Genomic DNA, 7,364 nt, shown 5'->3' with positions numbered 1-7,364 from the left:
CTAACCTTTTGGACTGATTCGGATCAGAACACAGCTTACCAAATCGCGAAAGTTCACATTGACACATATTGTTTGAGCCTTTACCTAGAAAACTCCTGAACAATTCCGAATGCTATTTTCCATAACGATCGCTTCCGAGTGATACATGCAATGGGTAAATGGTCGCTGAAAATAGCGTTTTTTGTCAATATAAGCAAAAGCATAAGCATGTATACTGCAGGTCAAATATTTGTGTTTTATGCAGATTTTCGTTTGTTGATAGATCAGTGTCAGCGATCAGAGAAGAGAAAATCAAAAGAAAACCGTTTTGTAAGTCCCGCCGAACCCTAACAAGTAGTCGTTGTCTGATTGGTTAAATCCATCTCGTCCGTCTCGCGTTTGATTGGACGGTCATAGGTCGCTGAAAGGTTAACTGACGTGACCTTGCTACGTCAGAAGACGTTAGACTCAGTATAGCAGTATTAGTGTAACGAATAATACTGAGCCTAAGTTTCCTTAGACTGGGTGGGTATAAACATTAACTTGGCCATACCATGTCAATTTCCTGTTGTCCATTCCATTACATGATCACGAAGCAACACTATTAAAATAACGTCCCGAGATAGAGCCAAATACATGTAAAACTAAATTTGAATGGAAGTAAAATTAATTAAATTTCTTAGACCAGCATCATTAAAGGTCATTTCATCCAACATCAAACTGGTATGCCATAATATTATGAAATATTGGTCCAAACTAAACTCGAAAAATACTTTTGTTTTAACTTGTCTGATGCATTATTGATGGTTTAAAATAATTAACTGATATGAATAAATATAATCTTATTTTCATAGCTTCAACAAACAAATAGTTTTTCTTTGAATTTCATTGGTAATTGAATAGCTTCACTTTCCAACAGAAGCAGCACACATTTTTCAATGAATGTATTTACTCATAAGAATTTAAAGAACTCCCTATTTTTAATAGGACTACAGTCACTACAACATTTTAAGTCATATCCTTATATCATGCCAGGCGGTAATTGACTCTCACGGGGTCACACTACGTTACTAACTGTATGTGACGTCAAATGTGACATTGGGACATTCGATGACTATTGTTAAAGCCTCGGTTGATGTTGTTTATCTGTACAAAATTTCTTTCATTTTTAGTTCATGTAGTAAATATCTTTGAAATATCCAGTGATAATCTGGCTTTGCGTTACATTTTTTGAAGAGTATATGTTATATTTCATTCTTCTTTGGTGTTTTTTCCAAACACTTGGCATTTCTGGTGCCGCAGAGGAAAACAAACATAAGGACCAATCTACAGGATGAATTGAGTCAACCTGCGTAATGATATTTGTTTCAGCGAGATCAAGTACAAGTGCCTGGGTGGGACTTATGATCCAGAATCGAGTCACATATCACTACCAGCTGAAGCTTACATCTCTTCCATCACAGGCAGAAACTAAATACATCCTCGTCTTACACAGTGAGTTCATCTGTTCATGGTAGTAACAAGTCTTACTTGCCAGTAGGAATTGACTTCAATATTTTTTATCATTTATTTTCCTTTCTCTAATACAAAAAGCCAGAAACGAAACAAGTATACGGTAGATTTGTCCACAGGTTCAGGATACCCCTTTCACTTGGGATCCTTTTCAATTTATAATGGATCTATTCTTTTCTATCAAAATTATAAACTTTTGGAGGCAAAGAAAACAGTAGTTCAGCCATGTTATAATTATGTCCACAAGTAGAAAGATTTGTACAACATAATAGTGATTGTTGATCAGGTGAGCGAGAACCCCCAAGTGTCGTGTAGTTCCTGGCGGTCGCTGCTATTCCTGCCCGGCGGAGTGTGCACGTTGTGTGGCAGAGACCTGGCCGTACAGCCAGGATTACTCACTATTTGGTCTCACTATACCAGAAGAAGGATCTTCTCAGCACCGCCAAGGTGGGTTCTTTGTGTTTTTTCGGACAGAGTACTGACCATGTCATTTTGTCTCAGGGTGTTATTTTTATCATTTGCTTCAAGACTATTTATATTCTGTGAGAAGAAAGGCAAAAAAAAAAATGTTTGGTTTCTTCATTTGTTTTAAATGTCAGTGGAAATTTTTCTATTTAAAAGGCCAAATGTTTGGGTTAAATCCCATGCGCACACACACACTTTTTGAAAAATAAAATTGAGTATGCGACCGTTTATGCATGATAAGTAACTTAAATTTTTAATGTTTGCTAATATATTGATGATTGGTAATGAAACCGGAACTGTTTCAATCAATAGAACAGACACGGTGGTGTTCGCATTATGGCCCTATATTTCTGATAGTTCATGTAGAAAACCCTGGAAACAATTAAAACATTCTTTAGACAAAACATAAACATATGCTGATAGATAATATCAATCATTAATATCTTTAAATATAACCATTTACAAAATATCATTATTGCTAATCTATTCCATATACATTGCCTCAATATTTCATTGATGACACGTTCCATTTATACTTTAATTCATACATAGATAGGCATATACATATCATATCATATAGGGAAACAAGCATTTCTTATCATGTAGACATTACACAATGCATATATAAAATATAATAAACCACCAAGTGTGTGACCTGGGTATAGTCAGTACACACCGACAGCTTCACGAGCAATACACCTACATCTGCACGAATAAATGAAACATATATACACACTGTGCAGACTAATCAAATGACAGCAATAACAATACAACAAATACGTTTAGTTATTGTTGATTAATGAGAAACATTTAAAATATATATAATGGTAAATCCTGCTTCATTCTTACATTCTTACATTCACACATTATACATTCATACATTTACACATTATACATTCATACAACAGCTGTATAGTACTTAAAGATTAAGTTTAACACTGATAAATAGCTTACTGAATTATTTAATTATTTACCATTTGTAAATAATTAGACTTATAATGCATTTACATTCTGCAACACAACTAGTTATCACAAACTACTCAATATTTACAATATGACAAAGCAGCCAAATTATCAACGCATAAACACAATATGCGTATACATCCAATGAGTATGTACAAACTCAAAAAAGTATGGAAATAAACTAACCTTCAGAAATGATCCCAAGAGCTCCTATAAATGTCCAAATAAGTCAAAACGTGTGAGCTTCAAAATCCACAAATGCCTTGTGACCAGTTGACAGTTGAAACGTTCTGAACCTATAATAAACTTTAAACCTTAAAACAGGGGACAGTAAGCTAACAAGGTTTATGACAAAGGGACAGTAAGTGGAGCGCTTGGGCAGGCTATTGTGTCGCAGTGCTTTAGGTGAATGTGGCTGAGGCAGAAAACTCATGCAGTAAGCTGAGAGAGGGGTTAAGAGAAGCTGAAGAGTGAAGTATATAATGTTTAAAATACACTAAACTGAATATTTAATTTAGTTAAAACTAACGAATAAAAAACACTAAATATATACAAACATTTCATCCTGTCACAGTAAGAACTAAATTATGTTATTGAAAGCAAAAGGTGTCATTCCTTCTGAAACTGAAATGGTCATTTTGAGAGCAATTTGATGGGTTTTGATCAGTTGATCAAATAGAATGCTAGTTCTCCTGTTTTATACCTAGTACTTGTCTAAATTTATTTAGAAACAGTTTATTTTTAAGCTTAACACGTAATATTTATGTGTTTATATTTTTGCAGAAAAAGTATGGAACTGAAGAACATGAATTTGAGAACCTAAGTCGTGGTTATTACATTGTCCAGGTAAAGTTATCTCCCCTTCATTTTCATTGAAATATTGTTTTATTTATTGCCAATATTTGATTTTGACCTGAGGGGCAGATAATACATTTCATTTTCAGGCTTTCTGTGAGTGAGTTTAACAGTGTTCCAAGGATTACGGCATCAGCAGACCTCCCTATTGGGGGAATAAAAGCAGCATTTTAGCATAACAAGTGAATGTTTTAACCTCTAAGCTAGCTGCAAACCTTAGGGTGCCGTTAACAATCCACTATAGACACCACTACTTGTCATGACTATTCCCAATGAACCAGTGAGTGAGCAAATAAAGTTTTATGGAACAGTTTGCTTCCACAAACTGGTCCGGGTTAGAATATTGATCTTCATTAACCCATGCTTGTCGTAAGAGGCGACTAACGGGATCAGGTGGTCAGGCTCACTGACTTGGTTGACACATGTCATCGGTTCCCAATTGCGTAGATCGATACTCATACTGTTGATCACTGGATTGTCTGGTCCAGACTCGATTATTTACAGACCGCCGCCATATAGCTGGAATATTGCTGAGAGCGGCGTTTTACAACAAACAATCAAATAAGTTAACTTGATCTATGTTAGGAAGGATAACAATATATGGAACAACGACTTTTTTTTGTGAGAGCGACGTTTTGGTGTAGGTTCTGACATGGTTATCAAGCAAGTGATGAGCAGCAGAAGTATAGAGGAGCATATAGCCATATAAACAAGTTAGAGGAGATGTTTGTACCGTACAATAGGGATTAGGAAGCCAGACACAATAACAACACATGGGCTTTGATAAAAGCGTTAACAAATAACGCCTGCAAAATACACAAGGGGATAGTGAAGCCTGTGGTATACATAAACTGGGGATTATCGATGATGAGGACGGTTGATTGATGGCTGGAGTATTTGTATGTAGATGGCTTCTTGGAGTTTCCTGAGTTTAAAGTCTTTGAGGTTGGTTTTAGGGTTCGGGTTTTGTCCCACTGGATGCTGTGGTTGGGATTGTCTTTGATGTGATCTGATAGGGCTGATTTAGAGTCACGTTTAGATACTGAGGTCTGATGCTCTTTGATTCAGGTTTTGAGGGTCTTCATGTTTCACCTACGTTGGTCTGTCCACAATCGCATGGGACGTGGTAAACTGTTCCCAGTCGTTGTTTCTGGCTGGTTGGTGGTTTGCCAGTCGCTTTGATGGAGTTGAGGATGCTGTAGTTGTTTCCTTTGAAACCCACATCTATATTGGCCTGTTTTTAGGAGTCTCTGGACTTTGTGGCTGACAATTCCATAGTAGGGAGGCTGATGACCAAGGGTGCAGATTGTTGACGGGTGGATTTCTGTTTTGTTGTTGAAGTTCTGTATGGTTTGTTGCACAAGCTGTTCGGGGTAGTTGTTGTACCGTGTGAAGACTTGTTTTGGTGCTGGAGTTCGGCGGTAAGTTGTTGCTTGGTGGAGCAGATATTGTGGGCCTCGACATACTAGGGTGGAGATGATTCCTTTATTGACTTGGGGTGGATGATTGGAAGCGTAGTGAAGGTACTGGTCTGGGTTGGTTTTCGGTATACTGTAGTGCTAAGTTTATTATTGGATGACAAAGGTATCGTCCACTTTCCGGAACCAACAGAGGGGTGTTGTGGGGGATGTTTCCAGGGCTTTTTCTTCCAGGTGGGTCATGAAGATCTCAGTGATTAAGGGCGATAGTGGGGAACCCATGGGGAAGCTGTGGGTTTGCTGCTGTATGTTGTCCCACCAGGTGAAGTATGTGGAGCTGATGCAGGAGTGTATCAGTTGGATGATACTGTCAGTTGTTAGACAGGTTTCTAGGGATGGGTGATTTCATCTACGTGGTTTCTGATGATTTCAAAGACTTTGTCACATGGAACATAAGTGAACAGGTCAACAACGTCATAGCTTATTAATTTGCCGGGTTGGTTGATGTCGTGGATCTTCTTACAGAAAGCGGATGAATCTGGGATGAAGGATTTAGCAGTTTTTCCGGAGTGGTAAGAGGAGGCGGGATAGATATTATGCTGTATTGTAGTGGATAGGAACAGACTGAAAGACAAACTTTCACAAGGTCCTTATGGATTTTAATGGTGGGACAGGCATATGGTGAAAAATAAAAGAATTGAAATAACGAGACATTTTGGTTGAAACAAAATAATTTATTTAAGTATTAATGAGGTACATAAATGTGGTCAACTGTCAATGGAAACACAGAAAATTATCTGTGCTAAGATGTATGATGCGGAATGTCTTTTTCTGGGATGTGTACATGTTTCCATGTCTTACATATTTCTGTTTCAATCTTGTTGTACCCATGAAGGTCCGGGTTAGAATATTGATCCTCAGTAACCCATGCTTGTCGAAAGAGGCGACTAACTGGATCGGGTGGTCAGGCTCACTGACTTGGTGTACATGTCATCGGTTCCCAATTTGTGCAGATCGATGCTCACGCTGTTGATCACTGGATTGTCTGGTCCAGACTTGATTATTTACAGACCGCTGCCATATAGCTGGAATATTGCTGAGTGCGGCATAAAACTTAACTCACTCACTCAATCTTCTTGTTGACTGTTTTGCAGGTGGAACCAAAGACGGTGAATAACACGAGCCCATGTGGAAAGACAGTTTACAAGGGCATTCAACTGATTTATTTGGGTGACTACAGTGTGTGAGTGAGGACACGAATGACAAGAGCGAATGCCTTCTGATGGGGACACCTACATGTAGATCTCAATGCTCAGTGTCAAATTTTGAATGCGGTACTTCCCAGATCCCAGTGTCTGATACTACTAAGAATGTTGGTGTGATTCTCGATCCAGAGCTTTCACTCGATCACCATGTCACCAATCTGATAAAAAGCTGATTCTTTCATCTGAGAAATATCGGGAACATATGCAGAGTACCTAACAAAGGACTCTGCTGCCCTCCTCGTCCTGTCTCTGGTGATGAGTAGCCTGGACTATTGTAACAGCCTCCTGGTCGGTGCTACAAAATCTCAGATCTCCAGAACCCGTGAAGGTCCGGGTTAGAATATTGATCTTCATTAACCCATGCTTGTCGTAAGAGGCGGCTAACGGGATCAGGTGGTCAGGCTCACTGACTTGGTTGACACATGTCATCGGTTCCCAGATCAATGCTCATGCTGTTGATCATTGGATTGTCTGGTCCAGACTCGATTATTTACAGACCACCGCCATATAGCTGGAATATTGCTGAGTGCGGCGTAAAACTAAACTCACTCATTCAATCATCTCCAGACTATAACGTATTTCACATGTTTCCAAGAGAGTTTCAATGGTCATTTAACTTTCAGGACAAAAGTTGTCCCTCATGGCCGGACCAAATGATTTGGCCATAGAACATTGTTCTTATTCTCCTGCTTCTGCCTGGAATAGCCTACCCACTGAAATTAGATGCTGTCAAGATTATTCTCCCTTTCGCTCTTATCTCAAGACCTGTTTCTACAGACTCGCCTATTCCAAATGATTCCCACCACTGTTCTGTGTTCCTTCTTGTGTGCACCTTGAAAGGCATGGAAAGGCGCCTCATAAATGGACTATTGACAGACAGACAGACAGACTTACATCCGTGCAGCAA

General features: G+C 38.6%; 1 long non-coding RNA gene across 1 annotated transcript; it reads left to right on the top strand.

Annotated features, from left to right (window-relative positions):
* Positions 1 to 1,857: 1,857 nt before the first annotated feature.
* Positions 1,858 to 6,658, top strand: LOC124277006. Its single transcript, XR_006898716.1, has 3 exons — positions 1,858 to 1,938; positions 3,703 to 3,765; positions 6,347 to 6,658. It is a non-coding gene; the product is annotated as an uncharacterized LOC124277006 (long non-coding RNA).
* The last annotated feature ends 706 nt before the right edge of the window (positions 6,659 to 7,364 follow it).

This window comes from Haliotis rubra, unplaced genomic scaffold, assembly GCF_003918875.1.
Source record: "Haliotis rubra isolate DU_JTF1 unplaced genomic scaffold, ASM391887v1 Scf1054, whole genome shotgun sequence".
In the NCBI taxonomy this organism is placed as follows: domain Eukaryota; kingdom Metazoa; phylum Mollusca; class Gastropoda; order Lepetellida; family Haliotidae; genus Haliotis; species Haliotis rubra.
Note: the sequence above shows the minus strand (reverse complement) of the source record. Positions and strands in the feature narration are given on the sequence as shown.